Below are 22408 nucleotides of genomic sequence, written 5' to 3'. Positions count from 1 at the left end.
GCAAATTATGTTGTACTTTGGCCACCTATTGTGCAAGCAAGAACAACCTACATAAAAACCCCAATCTCTTCCTCATTAATAGAGTCGCCCTCCCTTCTCCATCCAGGAATAGCTTATGTCTTCGTCTAGGGAACCCCCTTCTTCTTCTCCTAGTATGAAGCCTTGGCCTTGGGTGTTGTATATAATTGTGCCACTCTTAGCACTCAACCATGGCTACTTCTTTATTAATGGGGTGGGTTTAATAAGCCTCCATTCGTGACTTGTTGCACTAGGGTTTCCACCTTTTGCCATCACCCACCTTAAGCATTCGCCACCTCCGCCTACTCTAGATGTAATAAAGGATTGCTTGTCAAATTTCTATTTATATTTTGTTTTGTTGGTAATTTGAAGCTAGTTTTACAATTGCTTGTCAAGTTTCATATTAGGAGAAAGTTGTTGAGGTGGTTGAGCTTTAATAGTTTGTATGACAATCTTCTTTGGTTGTATTGGTATTAAAATTTGCCTAAACCCTTTGATATATTTTGGGTTTGGATGCCTGCTTGAGAAGTTATCTTCTCAAATTTGCGTAGTTCAACCTTGTTCACATGAAAAGTTCTTCCCAAGAAAAACATCCACACCTTCAAAAGGATTTTCATGTATGTCTTTGATAGCTTGCAAATGTGTGTGAGCTATAGCTAGTAATATTTGACCTATTTGGGATATTTCATCAACTACTACTACAAAGTTTATAAGTCAAGTGTATAGTTGATAAGAGGTTATTGCCATTTGTGTTAGCTATTCTTGTGCATTGTGTAGCTACATATTTTGATACTTTTTCTTTTAATGCATGTTATTTTCAACCTTCGTAGAAATTTAGAAACTATGTTAAAAAACCTATGAAGATCTTACGCATACGTATAGCATTGAGCATGTGCTTGTCATGTGCACAAGCTTTGAGTGCATTAGTGACAAGGTTGATTTCTTGAGCAATATACAAATAGTGTTCAACAGATGCTGATCATGCACACAAGCTTTGAGTGCTTAGGTTATAAGGTTGATTGCTCTACATAAAGAGCGAGGTGCCTTGTGGTTATTCATGATTTTCATTAGCCACAGTTTGATGTAAGGGGTACCTTGCAATTTGATGTTTTTAGTACAAGGGTCAGGGCACAAGGGATACATGGGTAGGGATCTTAGGGCAAGTCCCTATCAAGTGTCTGGTACATAAGCTAGGGGGCATCTATAAATATGCATGGTTGAGAGGATAGCATTTTCTTCCAAGGGGGGAAAGTGGTCGATGCTTTGGGGTGTTGGTGGTATCTAGCCATAAGATGGCCATGCAATAAGGCTTTCAATCAAGGGTGGCCACACAAATTGAGGGCGGTGCATGCAAGGAAGAAGCTACTTGTAGGCACTAAAGTGGCATGCAAGAAGGGGGAGCAGGGACAAGGAGGAGGGCGACTAGAAGGAGGGAGGAGAGAGAGAGTCTCTCTCTTTCTCTCTCCCTCTCTCCACCTTTATCTGTGTCAGGACAAGGGTAGTACTATGAGGGCACAACCCTGGCAAAGTGTCGACTATGCATACATTATCAAGGAGTTTCCCAAAAAGGGCCCAAGTGGTCTATATAGGAATTTGGTTGGATGGAGATGAGCATGCAATAGTACCTGGGGTCTTTCACTCGTATCAAAGCGAGGTGGAGAATCCTATGGAGAAGAGAGGTGTCGTGGACCTGGGTTGTATGAAGTTTGGGCATGCTCTCTCTCTCTCTACCGAGGTCTTCCATGGCAAGCTCGAGGCCATAAGCAGCACGTTGTCGAGAAATTTGCGGTCTTGCCAAGAAAGCACTGGGCTTATGGCTGTGAGAGTTTGTGAGAGAACTCAACAAAAACTATATGAAGGAGTTAAACCATAGATGCCATGAAGAATAGGGTTTGGAAAGAAGTGCAATCAAAGAAGACTCACTCTTTCTCTCTTGCACTCACACACACAAAGAAAGAACGCAAAAGAGAATGTCAAAACAATACGAAGATGAAAACATCAAGGCTATGGTCATATCGTATCATGGGTAATATGAAAGGGTTAATGGATGAGTTAATGGCATTCAATCTTGGCTGACCAAATAGGCTACGAATTGTTCTTTGGAATTGTAGTTTTGTGCTTACCATAATATATATATTTTGTCTAGTGATTGGGATTAATTGTGTGTACAAATCCTCTTGGTTCATAGCAAGATAACTACGCTTACATCAAAAGAAAAATTATAGTCTATGAGAGGTAGTATGATGGGATCCGGTGATAGAAGTATTTCATTGAGCCTTTCAAGGCCAAAGAGAAACACTATACGTTGTTGAAAGTGTATTTTACGGCTAATCCATACGTTAATTCTAATAGATCGTACAGAGTGAAAGCGATAGAAATGATCATCATGTGGGTTATTCATCTAGGACAGTATGTGAGAAATGTAGATATGAGAGAAGTGAAGAGATGAGAAGTTTCCCTCCCAAGGCCTATTCTTGCCCGTAGGCAATAAGGATACTGCGGGGAGAGATGTACCTGTAGCAAGAGAACCTAAAATTTGTAGAGAGGATGAATTACTAAGAGTGAGAGAGATAGATTTGGTTAAGGAGATGAGATTAGATACATATATATATATATATATATATGTCGGATTAGAGATGAAAAAGAAAACAATAAGAAATCAAGAAAACATCAATGTAGAACACATCTTACTTGACAAACCCTTCGGCACCATTATTGATGGAGAGAGAAGAAGAGGGGAGCACTCCACTTTGATTGATACGCCAAGTACAACACCTTCTTTGATTAGAGTTGATCTTCCAAGGATAGCGTACAAGAATGGTTAGTCTTCCTCTAGGAGAAAGTGTAGGCTTGGGCTTATGTTAATGGGGCTAAGTACAATTAGGCATTACTACTCACTCCCTCAAGAATTCCTCTCATCAATGGCTTGAATGCTTGAGTTCCCTCCAAGGAAGAAGAGGTCCCCTTTTATAGGTGAAGGGAACCCCCAAGGGTTTACACAAGAAGAGAGGATCCAGTGTGAACAAGAATTGGAAAAGTTGCATGATGTGGGCAGACTGGGGTCCAGTATTTTGATCATATCTCCTCAACCGTGGCTCCAAATAAAAAAGTAAAAATATGGGCAAAAACTCTAGCTTATTAGCTACGATTTTCATTTTAAAATCGTTTTCCAATTCGGATTGGAACCTTGTGTAAAAAATTCATCAAAATAGGGTCCATTTATGGCAGCAAAAGTCTTCATGTGGTCTCCTTAGCCTAGACTTTCATTTAATTCCAAAGGACACCTCGTGCCATATGAAAGCATGACATTGCTCCTTGACAAAGTTTTGTAATCATGCTTGCAATAATGCATTAAAATAAGTGTATCTTTGAAATCATGCCACCTTGTGTCCCACTAGGATTTGATTCCCTCCTAGTAGCTATTTAAAAAGAAATATAAGAAAAGTATAAAAAATACATAGAATATATATATATTGGAGTTTACCCTAGATATAGGATCTAGCTAGGGTGTGAGATGATAATGAGATAGTAGAAATAAAGAATCAATGCTTTTTGCCCCAAGTTAAAGAGGCGGAGTTATTGAGCTTTTTCCATAGTATTTTCTGATGGTAAAGTAAGGATAGGTTACCCTTGAGAAAAATAATAGGATGAGATAGAAGGCTTATTATTATACTTAAATATGCATATGTACATTATAGGAAAGATAATTATGTATCTAAAAAGTTACAAGATAGATCTTGTAGCATGCGTTCCCACTATGTACGTGTCACAGCACGACAACGTGGGAGTGTACCCTTGCACACACAAGCGGGACGTAGTCGCGTTGAACTACGCCAAAATGTGGGTGCTTTCGCTCATCTAGATCACTTTGAAAGCTGGGAATATTTCATGCTTCCTTACAAGCTCCATCCAAGGCTTGTATTATGCAACATGAGCTCCTCTTTGTCTTCAAGCGATCTGCCACCACTCTGCAGGCAAGTCAGTGAATGATTTCACATGTCTTTGGTTGTGTGGGCACTCAAAGGGTACCCTAATGTCCCACACAAGCAACATTGATTTACCACAAGGGTGGTTAGTGGTTGGCAAGGCACCATGTGAGAGGTGGTTTTGAATAGCAGAGGGCGACACAAGTTGATTTTTGTTCAACATTCACAATCTATAGAGGCCACCATGGCCATCTAAACATGTATTCATGCTTTATTTTTATGTTCTTCTTTTCATGAGGGCCTCTCTGGATTATCTTCCTAGATCGTATGCATGATGTAAATGTGGTCATGAGATCAATAATTCTCCACATCATGCACTACATAGGTATGCAAACATGATGTGTTGCCCTTCAAGGTCCGTACATGCACCGACTTTGAACTCGATTAACAATTTGCACAGCAAGTTGGAGGCAATATTCTGAGGGAGTCCAAAAAGATAATTGCCATCAACAAAAGCATGCTTGACAAAAACTTTGACGATAATTAAGGCAAGGCCTTGTATTTACAGAGATTCGGCAAGAATTTGGTTTTTAGCATCAAATCCATTCAAGGTTTTGGCTTCAACCACCTATAATTACAAGATGATTTTGCTTTGGTAAGACACTGCGTTATTCAGAGAGGAATTTCTTGAGTCAGACGTCCAAAAGAGTTTAAGAGCGGGCACTGATTCATGCATGATAAAAGTTATCAAAACACATCCAACTAAGGCAGTAGCAGACGACCCCAATGATTAGCCACGTTGGAAGTTAAGTTTAAGTTTGTTCAATTTTAACTCGATCTTGAGTTTGTTTTGTACTTGTGTTTGCCACACTCATCATGGCTCTTTGTATGAAATGTTTATTGACTTTTACAAAGATTGGCCACTCAACATGAGATGTATGGTTACACAAGTTTTTGTAATCTTTATGCTTTTTTTACCTTTAATTTGGCAAGAATCATACATTGCACATTGAGATGCTTTGCTTGCCATAAGCAGAAGCAAGGCTTCTATCCCATGCCCATGCTTTGTTCATGGACTTAGGATCTATGATAGGGCCCCAAGGGTTAAGGAGGAAACCAACATTCTGGGAATACAAGTTTTACAACGAGCAACGTCAAATCGTACTTGAATGTCTCACATTAGTTCTTGCTAGTACTGCAAGGCACTTAAGTGTATTAGCTCAAGGCAGATACTTTATTGGGCCAAGTGCTTATCAAGGTATTTAAGTAGCATGCAAGGCATGTCTCTATAGTGGACTTAGTTCCACATAAGCAATCCTTTTGCTTTCGCTATGATGCATGAGACTCTACCAAGGACATCATTGCCACCTAATGCTTGCTTTCTTTCTTGATAATCAACAAGGTGGATTTCAATTCAAGAGGTATTAGCATGCACTGGAGACGTAGGATTACTTCAAAATATGTAAGATCTTGTTTGTTTCAAGTGATTTTTTATTCATGGTTCTCTTATTGCAAATGTTGCAAGAATTACCCATAGCTTACACTTTCTACTCAAAAGCAATTGAGGCTCGTATATTGCCTTACTCTCGGTGCATGTTATTGAATCATTGGGCACTTTATATATCATCGATTCTCTGTACAAGGTACATGTATTACCAAGCTGATTTTTCTTCTTTTGAAGATAGGCATGGCCTAGCTATCAAGCAACTAGTTTCTCTGATAACAGTAATAAATCTTCTAAGAGTGACTCAAAGTGCACAAATCTCTTGTTTTCCAAAACCAAAGCATACCTAGCATGGCTACTTTCTTTGGGATTTTGAGCACTTTTTTTTTTTTGTAAAGGGAGATATGATGATTTTAATGATCTAGTTGTGAAAAATATTCCACCTTAACAGGATCTCCTACTTAATATATAGACCATATTGTGTCTATAGCAGGACCATTTTTTGGGTATGACCCAAATCATGAATGGAAACTTAATCAATGAGTGTGGATGGTCATTTATTGGCCTGTTGACATTTGTGCTTTCAAAGAAAGAAGGTCTCACGGGTAGTAGCTAAGTGCACTATACCATTCTGCTTGCAATCACTCTTAGTAGCAAGGTAGCCTATGATGGTATCCTCTACTTCATGGTTTAAGAAGTATACTTTTAGAATCTGACCAAGGGTTTCAGGTTACCAAGGCAGGACTCGTGGTTCTTGTCCAAAATACAACCAACGGTGTTCTCAGGTTGCACAATAATGTTTCGCAAACTTGTTTTGGTTGTAAATGACATGATCATGTATAGCTACTAGGTAGCAGTTACGGGAAGAATTTGAGGGTATCTCCTCTGCTAATTTTTCTTTATCTTGTTTAATTATCCTATGAAAGAATTGAGGATCCACCTTTTATTGGTCACATTTTCTATGATAGTTATAGGCCTACAAGGTAGGGATCAATTTGGCACGTGTTCTCAGTCATGGTACAACATGGTCTAGGAACTCACAAAGTTTGGTTTAGCCAATGTGGCACAATGTTTATGTGGGTCCTTCTCACTACTATTGCTAAGTATTTTCAATCACTTCCGCACACAATTACTTCTCATAGACAACAAACATCATATTTCCTGACATGATCATATGATACATATTGCACGTGGAGAATATGAGTCTTTGGGACTAATATTGGTATCTTTTCTTTAATTATGTGTCGTGATAGAGCCTCTATGTGTTGGTCTGTTTGATAGACCGTTTCAGGCATAGCGTATCCTCGTGGGATTCATCGTTCAGTACCCCCCTATATAATGTGCGTTCGCGGGGTATTTAGAAAACCCCTCTTTTAACATGTATGAATGAATAAAATGGCCCCTAATTTCAAGATTTTTTTCCCAAAATTGAATATAAAAACCCCTTATTTTAATGTATCTCTGTTAAATTGTCTAAAATTTTTGCAGTTTAAAACCCCTCCTTTTGAACTCATGTTATACATTAACACAATTACATAATGCACTTCTTGAGAGCGTATGAAGAACAATTTCAATGGCTAGAAATTTTTGGATACTTAGTCAGACTTGTTAGTGTAATAAGTATTTAACAACAACAACGGATGGTTGTTTCAAATTTTTAGGCTATAATTTTGCATACCTATTCTACATAAAGCAAGGCTATTTCATGTCAATGAAAATGATCCATTATTTATAATTAGTTGTGATTTATGTTTGCATTCTTTAATGGTTTAAATGTTTTAGCATGGCCATCTAGTACTTGTTCCATGTAGCCTATTGTGAATAGCTATGGTTCAAGGTGGGAAGTATTTAGTTCTTTGTACAAAATATATTTACACATCTATTCCCTAAGTTTTCATGTATGATATGAGCATTGTCAAGCCTATACCATTCCAATCATGAAAATGAAGGATGAAATAAGTTTTTGCTAATTTATGCACACTAGGTGTTATGGGTCCTCATGTTTAGCAATGACGTATGTGTAGCGATATGCAAATCCATGCATTTGATAGCTTATGAAGAATTTTACTCATAATAAGTGTGGTATCTCTATGGAGTTATTGTGGGTCTACCAAACATTGTACGAGGTCATGACTCGGTACGGGTGATTGTAGATAGGCTGACTAAACTCTCTTACTTTATTCCAACCAAGTCCACCATCACAAACTTCAGAGTTAGCCACATCATTTTTTGACAATTTGTATAGGTTACATGGATTGTCTAGAAATTTGAACAATCCCTTCAAGAGGGCTGTGTTTTAATATGAGTTACACAACTCAATATCAATTAGGTGGATCATTTTGAGACACATGGGCACACTTAACGTGTTAATCCATTGCTAGAGGATATACTAAGAGCATAAGTTGGCAAAAAGTAATCCAATGGGAATGGGAAAGATCATCTCCCTATTTTGGGTAGGGTTGGCTATTGAGAAAATTCAGCAAGTCAAGGACTTTATCCAAGACCATATGGACACGCTGAAAGTTGTTTGAAGAAGCAAGAAGTATGCTGATGAGAAACATCAACAAGTCTAAAAACTGGTCATCACTCTCAATACTGTTCTTGTTGATTTCTTTGAACCTCCCACTCATCCGCATGAAACTATCCATATTTTTCACTATCAAGGTAGATCTCAAGTAGAAAAACATTCGTGTTCTTGTGATGAGCTATGCCACTTTTTTTTCCAAGGACAAAAATGCTTCTGCAAGGGGGAGTAATGTCAAGATAAGGGTAGTACTAGGAGGGCACCCCTGGTAAAGTGCCGACAGTGCATGCATTATCAAGGGGTTTCCTAAAAAGGGGCCAAGTGGCCTATATAGGAATTTGGTTGGGTGGAGATGAGCATGCAGTAGTACCTAAGGTCTTTCAATTTGGCTCAACTCTCATCCTCTATGATGCAAGAAGATTAGGGCAACTAAGAGGAGTCTCATCGCCAATGCACTTTATGCCCCCATAAATTGGGCGAGTTTGAACATTGTTTCTTTTGGGCATTCTTTGTTGTCTCTGAAGTTGTCTGTTTGATATTTTGTTGAGTTTGATCATGGAGTGAGTGTATATTCTCTATTTTACAGTATGCCTGAGAGAGACATTCATGTGTTGTTGGAACCCCAACACATGTGGCGATCCTGCTAGTCTATTTGATGGTGACTTGGGAGGAATCAACCATCCCCAACACATTTGAAAATCCTATTGTGCCTGATGAGTTTGTTGTGCAAGTGTTTTTTTGGTTGTTTCTGATAACTTGAAGGAAAAATTGTTAGACCAAAGAGAGGAAATTCAGGATCAGTAGAGATGATTTGTTTCAACCATCATGTTTGATTAAAAGCATTGCTGCAGATTCAAAATTCAAATTTTGTTGCTATGAGTGCTGTAGATTTAGGTTGCACAGATTCAGCCAGGTACTGCAAACTTAGGCCGTGCAGAATGCAAAAATTTGGCAGATTTTGTAGACCCCACTAGAGTATACCCACAAAGTGGAAGAGGAAGATCCATTGCTTAAACTTATGTTGTTTGCATATGGAAAATGTTGTTATCCTATTTGTGAGGAGAAGCATGTCATACATAACCATGATGTTTTTCATGTTATTCAAAGCCCACTTAAAGAGGTGGATAGTCAGATGAATGCATAGGAGGAATTGCTGAAAATCAGATTTTTTGAGGAGGAATTTATGGAAAACATATTGGTTCAAGAGGAGTCTCCACCAAAAAGATATGCACAAGAGGAATTGCAGCCAAAAGGTATTGGAAGAACATCAAAGGAGCTTACATATGCTGATTCTGATGATCTGCAAATTCAGACAAAAAATTAGACCATTATGCCATACCTTGCGGATGATAAGGAGAATCAAAATTTTGGTTTTGAATGTTTTGAAGGACATATTTTGATGTCACATGTCGACATTGAGCAAGGATATGCTTTACTTGTAGAGAATTCAAACAAGCAGATTGATTATTGTTCTAATCTAAACAGGGATGAATTAGAAAAAGGTCTCACACATCAGATTGAGCATGAGGAATGTCAAGAGCAAGTCTTTGAGGAGTATGAAACATGTTTGACAAGTTTTGTGGAGCATGCACTGATGTTTGAAATGCACAATTATGAACTTCAATGGATGTACATTCTTAAATTGATGCGGAACAAGTTGTTCTCAATCCAAACATACTTTTCTTGGAAGATATGTGTTTTAAAGCTGATGAGATAGCAGAAGTGGATTCTTACAGGATGGACTGTCAAATGTGGATGGTGGATTATCAAAATTCAGATTTTCATGTGTTGCAAAGTTTGGAGTTGCAAATTGGGCAAAGAACAATGCATTACATGAATGTTTAGGTGGACTTAACAATTGGATTAGGTGGAATGTGCCTTTTATAGGAGGATAATCTAATTTTGAAAATTTGGAGTTGGTAAAATTTGATGCAGTGGTGGCAGAAAGTCCACAGAGTGAAAAGGTAGTAGTACACCAGATCCATCAACAATGGAAAGTGAATCATTTGCAGCTACGAGTATGTCAGAAATCTATAGAGAAGCATTTTGTAAATGGAAAGTCAGTGATGGATACTCATAATTTCAAAGAGGATTTTTAGTTGAAGTTTGTGTGGAATTTTTTCACCAAGTTGGAATTGTTTCCTATACTTTATCTTTGGAGGAGAGGATTTCTCATTGAATTTTGGTTCCATAAGTCTATTTTGTATGATTTTGATTTGGATGCATTTGTATTTGAGAGGTTTCCTACCTTGGCATGTTGTCAAAAAGTGGAGCACGATGATATGGGATTTCACATGTAAGGTGGAAAAACATTTAAAGTTTGAAGAGACATCAGACCAAGGACATGTTGTTGCAATCTAAATTTTTGCTATAGAAACAAACTCAGTTAATGGATAGTCTGAAATTAAAGATGGAGTCTATGGAAGAGAAGCATAAATAGGAGCTTCAGGAAATTTTGACACAACATTAGAGTGAAGTGGAAAAAGTTAAAATTCCACTTAGCATGTTTAAGGAGTGGATGCAAACTTTGGAGGTCAAAGTACAACTTGAGCTGGAGCAGCTAGATAGTAAGAACAAAGAATTGCAAGTCCATAATCAAAAGCTTGATCAAAGGCTTCAATCATTGTTGGACCTGGAGAAATAGGGATTAGGTCACGAAGATGCAGATGTAAATGGTATGTTGATGTTTGAGGAAGATCTTTCAATTTAAAAGCAAAAAATGGTAGAGAGCATGCAAGAAGTTTGGAAGGCCATTAAGGTCCATGAGTATAGAGCCAAAGAATTGGGGAAGCGGGTTTTTGATTAGAATCAACAAGAATCTAAGAAAATCAAGAAGGTTCTAGAGTAAGGAGAAGGATCACCAACACCCGTGGTTAAACAAACAGAGCCAAAAACAGCAAAGGATCATAGTGGAGAATCATTTGTGGAGGTACCTATGAAGTTCGTTTTTGCTGAGTCTGAAATATTAATGATCGATCTAGATAGTGTTGCAAAGACGAATATAGAACCTAGGAATGTTTTTTGATAAAGGGATGTGTGGATCCGAATCGGATTTCGTAGAATCATATTTCTACGAAATCCACCCTCGGGATGTGCCATGTGTTGACTGGATATTATATACTAAGGCGGATTTGTGTTGAGTTGGATTTTTGTTGAGTCGGAATTTTGCCGAGTCAGATTTTTGTTGAGTCAGATTTACTATTGAGCCACATACTATTGAGTCAGATGCTGAGTATGATATTTACTGAGTTGGAATATGTTGGGTCGGATTTTGTTGAGTTTTATCTTTTATGCCAAGAACATCTTGTTGAGCAGTTATAATTATCATCTTGCATTTGTATTTTTCACGAGCTCTATGGTGTTCTCCACTTTGTCTGATGTTTCTTTTGTGAATTCTTTGCTGTCTCTCAAGTTGTCTGTCTGATATTTTGCTGAGTCTGATCATGGAGTGAGTGTCTACTCTCTATTTTAGAGTATGTGTGTGAGAGAGATTCACGTGTTGTTTGAACCCCAACACACCTCTTACAATCCATGTGTAAAGCATATCCACTTGTGTTTGTGCATAAGCAGCCACATATATCTTTCACGTGTCAAAAAGAATGCTTCTTTGTATATGCCTATATAGAGGCACATTATGCTCAAATAAAAAAGTCTACCATTTTGCAACTATACTCTATTGTGCAGTGTGCCCAATATCAAGCCCTAAGCTAACTTTATTCTAATCATGCTTATTCCATGAATGGCACACTTACCCATCCACCTTAACCTAACAATAACTCAAATAAAAAATTTGTTCCCGCAAAAAAGCCTGTGATCGGCTTTACCGGTCAACTCCACCTACACGTTGGAGAGGGGGAATGGGGAACACACCCGGAACACAAACAAATGCCTCTCTATAGCTCAAGGCACTCATAGCATCACTATCCTCTCAGAAAAACCTTCAAAAGACTCAACACACTCTGACAGGCCACTACTTGCACACCTCTCAACTCACACACGTTGGCAAGATCGCCATTCAAATCACACACACCGTCAGTGCTCATCTCTACACACCCGACACACACCACAACTTGTCTTTACACACCCGACACACACCATAGCTCAATTTTCTCTCCCTTTGCACCACAAAGCGATCCGTGGGAACACACCTTCACCGACACCGACACACACGCAAAGAGCAAGAGAAGAAGGGGGAAACAACGCCAGAGAACAGGGGGAAAGACTTTCAATTGCTTAGCCAAAGCATACATGCGCATCTATTATGCCACAAATGGAGAGCTTACAAAAAACGCCCCCAAGGGCTCAGTCTCAGCTGTTCTTGTACCTCAGTGCCCAAAAATAGGGGGAAAAAACCCATTAAAATGAGTAAAAATGGGGTTTTAGGAGAGCCCCGCCCTTTTTTGGAAACTTCAATTTCATTGGCCTATTTGATGCTTTATTTGACAACTTTGGCAAGGTTTGAAGCTCTCGGTTTGACTTCTCTCTCCCTCTCTCTCACACATTGCCATCACACTTGAGCTCGATGGGGGGGGGGGGGGGGGGGGTGCACTAGCGCTAGAGCTAGTGCTCCTTTGACTTTGCCGGGTGTGCACTAGCGCTAGAGCTAGTGCTCCTCTGACTCTGCCTTCAAAAAACTTTGGGCCCGGAGGATCGTGTGAACCCGGCACTTTATAGGGTGCTAATGCCATGTCATCACTACAGTTAGCCACCGCCCGATCGTCGTCTTGAGAGCCTGCCCTGCCGTTGTGCGCCTAAACACCCGAACGCTGTCGTGCAGTGACACGTACATAGTGGGAACGCATGCTACAAGATCTATCTTGTAATTTTTTAGATACATAATTATATTTCCTATAATGTACATATGCATATTTAAGTATAATAATAAGCCTTCTATCTCATCCTATTATTTTTCTCAAGGGTAACCTATTCTTACTTTACCATCAGAAAATACTATGGGAAAAGCATCAATAGCTCCTCCTCTTTAACTTGGGGCAAAAAACATTGATTCTTTATTTCTACTATCTCATTATCATCTCACACCCTAGCTAGATCCTATATCTAGGGTAAACTCCAATATATATATATATATATTCTATGTATTTTTCATATTTTTTTTATCTTTCTTTTTAAATAGCTACTAGGAGGGAATCAAATCCTAATGGGACACTACGTGGCATGATTTCAAAGATACACTTATTTTAATGCATTATTGCAAGCATGATTACAAAGCTTTGTCAAGGAGCAATGTCATGCTTTCATATGGCATGAGGTGTCCTTTGGAATCAAATGAAAGTCTAGGTTAAGGGGACCACAGGAAGACTTTTGCTGCCAGAAATGGACCCTATTTTGATGATTTTTTTACACAAGGTTCCAATCTGAATTGGAAAACGATTTTAAAATGAAAATCGTAGCTAATGAGCTGAAGTTTCTGCCCATAATTTTACTTTTTTATTTGGAGCCACAGTTGAGAAGATATGATCAAAATACTGGACCCCAGTCTGCCCACATCATGCAGGGACAGTTCATTTCCAACTTTTCCAGTTTCTATTCACACTGGCTCCTCTCTTCTTGTGTAAACCCTTGGGGGTTCCCTTCACCTATAAAAGGGGACCTCTTCTTCCTTGAAAAGGAACTTAAGCATTCAAGCCATTGATGAGAGGAATTCTTGAGGGAGTGAGTAGTAATGCCTAATTGTACATAGCCATTAACATAAGCCCAAGCCTACACTTTCTCCTAGAGGAAGACTAGCCATTCTTGTACGCTATCCTTGGAAGATCAACTCTAATCAACGAAGGTCTTGGACTTGGCGTATCAATCAATGTTGAATTCTTCCCTCTTCTTCTCTTTCCATCAATAATGGTGTCGAAGGGTTTGTCAAGTAAGATGTGTTCTACATTGATGTTTTCTTGATTTCTTGTTGTTTTCTTTTTCATCTCTAATCCAACATATATATATATATCTAATCTCATCTCCTTAACCAAATCTATCTCTCTCACTCTTAGTAATTCATCCTCTCTACAAATTTTAGGTTCTCCTTGCTACAGGTACATCTCTCCCCGCAGTATCCTTATTTCCTACGGGCAAGAATAGGGCTTGGGAGGGAAACTCTTTTCTCTTCTCTTCCCTTCTCTTCTCTCATATCTACATTTTACACATACTAGAGTTATCGTAGATGAATAATCCACATGATGATAATTTCTATCGCTTTCACTCTGTACGATCTATTAAAATTAACGTATGGATTAGCCGTAAAATACACTTTCAACAACGTATAGTGTTTCTCTTTGGCCCAGAAAGGCTCAATGAAATACTTCTATCACCGGATCCCATTATACTACCTCTCATAGACTATAACTTTTCTTTTGACGTAAGCGTAGTTATCTTGCTATGAACCAAGAGGATTTGTATACACAATTAATCCCAATCACTAGACAAAAAATATATATTATGGTAAGCACAAAACTACAATTCCAAAGAACAATTTGTAGCCTATTTGGTCAGCCAAGATTGAATGCCATTAACTCATCTATTAACCCTTTCATACTACCCATGATACGATATGACCATAGCCTTGATGTTTTCATCTTTGTGTTATTTTGACATTCTCTTTTGTGTTCTTTCTTTGTGTGTGTGAGTGCAAGAGAGAAAGAGTGGGTCTTCTTTGATTGCACTTCTTTCAAACCCTAGTCTTCATGGCATCTACGGTTTAACCCCTTCATATAGTTTTTTGGAGTTCTCTCACAAACTCATACAACCATAAGCCCGGTGCTTTCTTGGCAAGACCGCAAATTTCTCGACATATTTTTGATGAACCCGACGTGAAACTGCCAGGGTGAGAGTTTATGTGTAACCATGGGTGATCATGTTGAGCAACAGGGTATGCATTTTGACCTAACAACAATGCAAATGTTTCAAGCATTTGCAATGTTCATGCAACAACAATATGCCACTGAAAGAAGGGAGATTTCAGCAACGAAGGCCATACAAGCGGTCGTCAACAGAATGGATCAATTCAATGGCAAAGATGTAACCAAGTACTTACGCGAGTATGTGAAGGAGATGGAGCTGGATCGCGTGTCAGAAGGTGAGATGATTCAAAGCTTTGAGCTAGTTGTTGCTCCAGAAATTAGGGAGCATGTTAGGGCAATTAAAGATGGGCATGGGAGAAATTGGGAAGAACTCAAAGTAGCTTTAAAGGAGGAATATTTCATGGAGGACTCTGAGAGAGTAACCAAAAGGACATTCTTAGAATGGGTAGTCAAGACAAAGCAAGGACTATCAATAACAGAGTCTTACCATAGCCCGAGCGAGATTTCTCGAGCGAACTAAAATTCGAGCGAATATCAAAGCTTACTTACACTTCATTCCATGTCTTGAACATGTATTTGAGTCAATCTTTGTCTCTAGCCCCTTGCACAAACATGAAGGAACATAGAAAACTCCTTGCTTCCAAATTATTTTTAAAAAGATTTACACGTTGATCAAGTGATTTATGCAATGTATGATTCATAGTTGGTTGTGGGTCCTATTTTTGGTTGCTAATTGAGAAATATTTCCTTTTCTCTCCACCTCTTAAGCGTGAAGTGGGAGGTAAACCACAAAAATGATAAACATGGTGTAGTCTACATGCTCTGTTTTTGGTTAAAAATAGTAGTTTTTAAAAATCTAAAAAATCATATGTTCATGTTCTCGTTGTTTCTCACACCAAATAAACTAAAATTGTGTTGTTGCCATTTGCAAATCAATAACCTTGTGAACTGTCTCTTAGCTTCCATACATGAGGGCCACAAATGGGCAATGCAATGAAGTGTTTGAAGAAAACCCTGGTCTAGTGTATCTTTATTGGCTAAAATTGCAATAATTTTGACTACATTCCGAGCTTGTCTTCAAGAAAACTAGTAAAATATTAATTTTTTTAGTATAAATACTAGCAAGTGATTTAAATTTGATCTATGAGCCAAAAGAATTATTAAGTGTGCCCACCATGCGTCTTTATTTTCTTTCATTGGAAAAATGTTCTTGGAAATCCATGGTGTGATGTATTACCCATAACAAAGATACAATCTCCCAGTAGACCCCTGTATTGGCGCAGGGGCCTTGTGGGAAGTGCGACGTTTAGGGAGCAGATGCCGACACCTTGTGTACAGAGATAATTTATCCTCATGAGAACCCCTAAACACTAGGTGCAATACTCTGGCAAGATGCAAGCGTACGTGATTGAAAATCCCTTGTTTCATGCTTGACAAAAACAAGCTCCTCCAAGGTGGCCTTCACCATGCATGATAGCACCGATCACAATAGTGTTGCCTCCCCTCCATCACCATTTTATTGAATTGCTTTGAGAAGTTTTCTTTTCTTTTCTTTTGAGAAGCTAAGAGCCAAGAAGCGGCTTGGTTGTCTGCTTATGAGAATTACCATTACAATCTCGTGCATGAGTTCAAATCCCTAAAATCAACAAATGACTGCCAATGAATTCATGGACAAAGCTAAATACACATCAATAAAACCAACATGGGGCAACACAGAACCAACTCAACTCAAATCGAAAAATCAATCACTAGTGGAAGGGTACTTGCAAAGTGGAATTATTTTAAGAAATTGACATTGTCATGGTAGCATAATACATCCATCTCTCTCTCTCTCTCTCTCTCTCTCTCTCTCTCTCTCTCTCTCTCTCTCTCTCTCTCTGTGGACACTGAATACTCAGCAGATCTCAATCATCTATAGGGAAGAAGCCATTTACAAACATAGCACCACGGATTGTGATAAATTGACCATTCATAAATCCTGCAGTGGGGGGCACAAGAATGCCATTGCAACCTAGGCAACTTCGAATGGTTCGTCAGCTAGCCTTAGAGGTGTCCAACATATAGTTTTCCTTGTTAAGCCCTTGTCTTTAAGCACCAGGGAGCCACAATGGTTACTCGAATTCCATCCTTGGCCCACTCACAGGCAAGATTCTTTGTAATTGGATTCATAGCATCTTTACATGCAATGTACAGAGAACCTGAACAAATCGCAACAACACCTGCAGGCTGTTATTGATGAAACAAAAACAACATTTCCCTTTCTCAATGATTTTAGAAGAGGATGGGGCAGCTGAGCATTTTGATAGGACGACTAGAAATTCTTGGAAATGATCAGAGAGAAATCTTCTGCCGTGTACTCCATAGTAGGCTTTCTTATATTCATGCCCACATTATTCACCAGAATAATGAGCTTTCCATTGAAGGCTGAGGAAACATCACCAAAATAAGGCCGGGAGAGAGAGGGGGGGAGAGAGTGAGAGAGAGGCGACAATTGCGCCGCCTACAGGAAGCGCGCATGAGAAAATCCCATACTCACTGGCCTCAAGAGTCGCAGTAAAGGTTTTTTTGCCATCTGCGTTTTTTCTTCTAGCTCAGGGTGGCACAGGCGGTTGCCTGTCCTCAGCTTAAGTCGGTGCAAGACGCTTAGGGTCGCATCCACGGCACCCTCGTACCCTGCTCAGCTGCCTGCTCCTGAGATGAAGCATCTTCCTCGAGCTTCCCACTCTTCCTCTGATTGTGCACTATCTATTCTCTCTAATGATTGGAATTTCACTTCAATGTTAAGAATGAGGAGCTATGATTTATCCTGCAATCATGAAGGTCGTACAAGGTGCAATATAGAATTTTACAATTCAGCCTTTGATCGAATTGGCACCTGGCTCCACAATGGAAATTATAAAGCAAGCATTGAGCAAGCAAACGAAAGAGTCCCATGATTGATAGGCCACGCTCTTTAATAAGGTGAATGGTGACGTTAACCCTTTATGCTTATTCCTGAGCAGTAGCACTCTTTATGGCAATCTGGCGAGCAGCAGCACTCTTTAAGGGATACTGTGCAACGTACTTAAATAGTGTTGGCCGGGTTCAGGAGAGCTCATCGCAGTAAATCTACCTACCTATATTCTCTAGCTAGCTATGCATATCCAATATCCACACTCATATATTTTACTCACATAATTATCAATATGAGCTCGTAGCTAGCACTTGGATCATCAGCCTCCATGAATCCTGCAACTTCCTTGATCTCTTTATGGCAAGAAGCCTCATGCACATGAGGACTACGTCTCCCAAGCCCTGGAGCAGCTGACGGGTCCTAAGCTGATGGATGTGCCGCTGTAGCACCTTGCGCTGCCGAATGAGAAAGCATTAAATAATCTTCATGAGCCTTGTCAATATGCAGAAGCAAAATTAGCAGCTGTCGCCGCTGGCCGCCAGCTTGGATCAGACACGGTAGCTAAGTGGTGAAGGAGTACTCCATGCCTCGCGCACGCGAGACCCACGAGATGGCAGTGGTAGGCGAAAATCTGCTGGTGGTGACGCAGCAATCCAATAGCATGCTAGTCAAAGTCCACCTGGACCCTTCCACTGGCTGCTCATCCGCATCAACCCAGGCTAGGAACTGCTCACACACCCCAGTAAGATCGCAGCAGCAAGATCTGGCGCCTTCAGCACACAATATCTTCCGACTCTTCCTCTGACTAGCGCTCTTCAACTATTGTCCGTCCCTTTTATCTCGCTAGCCTCTCAGTCGACTCCTCTTGCGAAACCTGCTGGAACCATTCCGCGCGGAATGGTTCCAGCAGGTTTTTTTTTTTTTTTACATCATCTATGTTGCGTTGCTGCGGCAAGGCAGGTCTTGGACTCCATTTCATTGGCCAGTCAAGTACCGCACCACTCTTGTGAAACCTGCTGAAACCAGTCTGCGCCGGCGCGGAATGGTTCCAGCAGGTTTTATTTTTATTTTTATAAATCATCTACGTTGCGCAGCTGCGGCAAGGCAGGTCTTGGGCTCCATTTCATTGGTCGGCAAGGCAGGTCTCGGGCTCCATTTCAATGGCCAGTCAAATACGACATGCTGGCTGGAGTTTTGGGGTTCATTGGGCTTTGATCAGGTTGCGTTTGACTTTCGAGGCCACGTGCCCGAACTCTCAAGCATAGGGAGCCAACCTCGAGGTCCATGCAAGTGTAAGGGACTGGACGAGGACGGATTGGGAGAGGATAGGCATGGGTTTTTTATTTATACTACACGCACAAAGAAGCCAGGGTTGTACTAAGTGGAGGCATAATTTTCTTGAACACTGGCGCTGCCGCCACCTTGAAGACCAAAGTAATACTTTTTGTTTAAAAAAACCACCCTACCCTCATGACCATTCCCCTCCCTGGTCTGTTGCAGCAACCACTCTGCACCGGTGCGGACTGGTTGCAGCACCAGACAAGGGAGAGGAAGGGTCATGAGAGTAGGGAGAAGACTAGGGAGGGGTAGGGTCATGCGGGTCATTTCTTTAAAACAAAACAGTTGCAAGAAGACTAGGGAGGGGTAGGGCCATATGGGTAGAGTCATTTCTTTTAGAAAAATGTCAAGCAAACTAGGGATGTGTTGTAGCATGCAGTGCCACTAGCAAAGAAAGCAGAGAAAGCAGCACCACAGATAGGAAAATAGATCAATTGTTTGCCTCTTGGGAAAACGATGGCGAGAGGGCATGATGTTGAGGTGTTGACAATGGATGGCAATACAACAACACCTACAATGTGATGGCGAGCAATGCAAGGGCATTCTTTTTCATGGTTAAAGGGACTAGGGAATAGGACCAAATGATCAAATCAAGCAGCCTTCTGGAGGTCCCTTCAAGGCACCTATTCAAGCTTTATTTTAACCTTAAATTTTCAATGAGAGGTCTCAGAGAATTAAGAGGTAGCTTAGAAACTGATGTTGCACAAGTTGCCAAGGAACTTAAGCAAGATAACAACTTTTGGTAGCTAGTAAACTGGAGCTTGCCACAACCTTTTTACTGCCACTTATCAAAATACCTTGCCGCTTTGCTTTTAACTTGGAATCCTCCCTAAAATATTGTCTAAGACCTCATGCATGTCAGCAGCTATGTTCATAAATCTAGATGACAACAATCAGATCCATAATAGCTAGACATGTTAACCTCTCAATCAATTTAACTTGCTTATACAAGCACTTGTTAAATTTTATGAAATGAATTCTGTTTTACTCAGATTTTTCACTATAACTATGATTGTATCGATTTCTCTCTGAAGCATAGATATCCAGTTTCCTTCACAAGTATTAACTTCGAAAGAAACACTCTCAATGTGATGCAACCATTTTAAAAAGAGCTGACAACCTACTATGCTTCCTTGGTTGATTCCTCCCATTTCATGGTCTTGTCTATACAGACAAGCCCCAATTTTCACTTGCAAGCTTCCCTTAAAGAACGTCGTTGTCTGTAAATCTGTTTGAGTAAAGGAACTTTAGAAATCCAATTTTTTCACAACTAAGCAAAACAACAACTAATCATCTACCTATTTCACATGAGCCTCATAGAATGGACCCTTCTCTTGTGTTCCTAGCAAATCTCAAAATGGATTAATTGTTAATCAAATCTGGTAATGGTCATGAGGCAGTTGGATATGCTTGAGCTCATCATGTATTCAGTGGGCACATCACTTCATCATTGCCACTACATATGCCATCGATGTAGTTGCAGCGGGTGTATCCACACCTTGCTGCTCACATTTCCTCCACCATTTTAGTGTTGAGCTGGCAAGAGGAAAGGGAGGTCCACTCAAGGGTGTTGCACTATGAAGCTGAGAGAGAGAGAGAGAGAGAGAGAGAGAGAGAGAGAGAGAGAGAGAGAGAGAGAGAGAGAGAGAGAGCTTGTTCTTGCTTGCTTTAGGAACTTGTTCTTTCTTGCTTACAAAAGTGGAGTTGTTTATGCTTTAGGAGGTTCTCCGATAGTGTTGTAAGCTTACGAGGTTACTTTTTTTCAAAATCTAGGTGCCAAGTTTTTGGTGGGCTACTTTTGAGAGGAGGTATGCTGCATGGAATTGAATTATATATGTTTTGAGTATGAAGAGATCTTGCTTGTGTCTCGAGTATTCAATTTTCATAATGGTTCTAAAATCTCATTTTTTGTCAATTAAGTGTCAGATTTGTGGTAGTGAAAGTAATGTGCATGGCATAATTTTTGTCTTTCACCATTGTTGATCTTGTATCAATTTGCTCGGATTTATCTTCACTCGGTTTTTTTTGCTCGATGATTAGAAATACCCTCAATAACAGAGCTACTTAGGGAATTTGAGTGGTGCTATGCACAACTCACAAGGATAGAAAGGGCCACACTAGATGTAGAGAAGACAGATCTTTTCTTACAAGGTGCAGGTAAAGAGTTTCAAGAAAATTTGGAGCTTCTTCTTGAAGATAAAGATGCTAAGCAAGGACTAAAGACCGACTGGAATGAAGTTGAAGGTGATGTCTCGTTGCTTGCCAAATGACAAAGAAGAAGGGACAAGATGGTAGTAAACACTACAAGTCCTTCAACCTCAACTTCTGACAAAATGGTAAAGCCTACTTTTATCGCTCCTAAGTTTGATGAGTCCATGCTAGATGAGCTTGTGAAGGGAATGCGTGACTTGAAGGTGAAGCTTGCAAAGCTTGAAGAAAAAGGCCAACCATCAGGGCCACTTCCTAGGAAAAGACAACAGCCCAAAGAAGGGTTTGTTAATAGATGTATTTGGTGTGATAGTACAGACCATGTAAGAAGGGATTGTGATGATTTTAGTGATGATTTGTCAAAAGATGTTGTCTTTTTTAAGGATGGTAAAATCCACTTAAGAGAGACAGGTCTACTCTTGAGAACTAACTTTGGGAAGGGGGGAATGCAAACCTTAGGTGAAGATATGGCAACTAACCGTGCCAGCTCTTCAGTTGAGGCAGCTACTTATGGAGTAAAAATTGAGCATTTTTGTGATGAAGAGGTGATTGACCATCATGGTCAAATTTGGCCAAATGTCATGCAATTAGCTAAAAAGGGAAAGCTTACAAAAGAGATTCTACATGAAGCAGGTGATTGCATACGTCTATAAACAGGATGGAATGATCTAGTGGACTCATTGTCAGTGCATGCCTACATTACAAAATGCCAACAAAATGAGGCAATTGTAGAAGAGAAGCGCAGACGTGAGAATGTTCATGAAGGACCATCAAAAAGAGCTTCTAGAAGTGGGGAAAGAAGCGACTCAAAGCCTTCTCAAACACCCTCGACATAAGGAGCATCTCCACCTGAAGTACTCATGGAGGAGTCTACAACAGGAAAGAAGAAAGAGCCAACAAAAGGTAAGACAAAAGCCCCAACTTATAAACTACAATCTGATATTGAGGTTGCTACAGATTTAAAGAAAGTCTTGGAGGAAAGGATCTTGAATAGCAAGATTGAGTTTACTCTGGGAGAAGTTCTTGGCATTGTAAAGCGTGAATTCCATGAGGAGATCATTGACATCATCAAGAGGAAGAGGCAAACCCTTGCTGAAGTTTCTCGTCCACAGGTTGAAGGGGAAACCTCGAAGACACAAGGGATGCAGCTGCTAAATAAGGAGGATGATGGAGCTATGGTAGGATGCTACCAATCTAGTGGGAGAGTGAAGCAAGTGCATTTCTCAAATGATGATGAAGAAGTTGAAG

At 39.9% G+C, this 22408-nt stretch overlaps 1 pseudogene; it reads right to left on the bottom strand.

Annotated features, from left to right (window-relative positions):
* Nucleotides 1-16625: 16625 nt before the first annotated feature.
* Nucleotides 16626-22408, bottom strand: part of LOC147421916 (tropinone reductase homolog At5g06060-like) — a 105392-nt pseudogene continuing 99609 nt past the window's right edge.

This window comes from Adiantum capillus-veneris, chromosome 27 (genome assembly GCF_014529385.1).
Source record: "Adiantum capillus-veneris isolate H3 chromosome 27, ASM1452938v2, whole genome shotgun sequence".
Classification (NCBI taxonomy): Eukaryota; Viridiplantae; Streptophyta; class Polypodiopsida; order Polypodiales; family Pteridaceae; genus Adiantum; species Adiantum capillus-veneris.
This window is presented reverse-complemented; position numbering and strand designations above follow the sequence as displayed.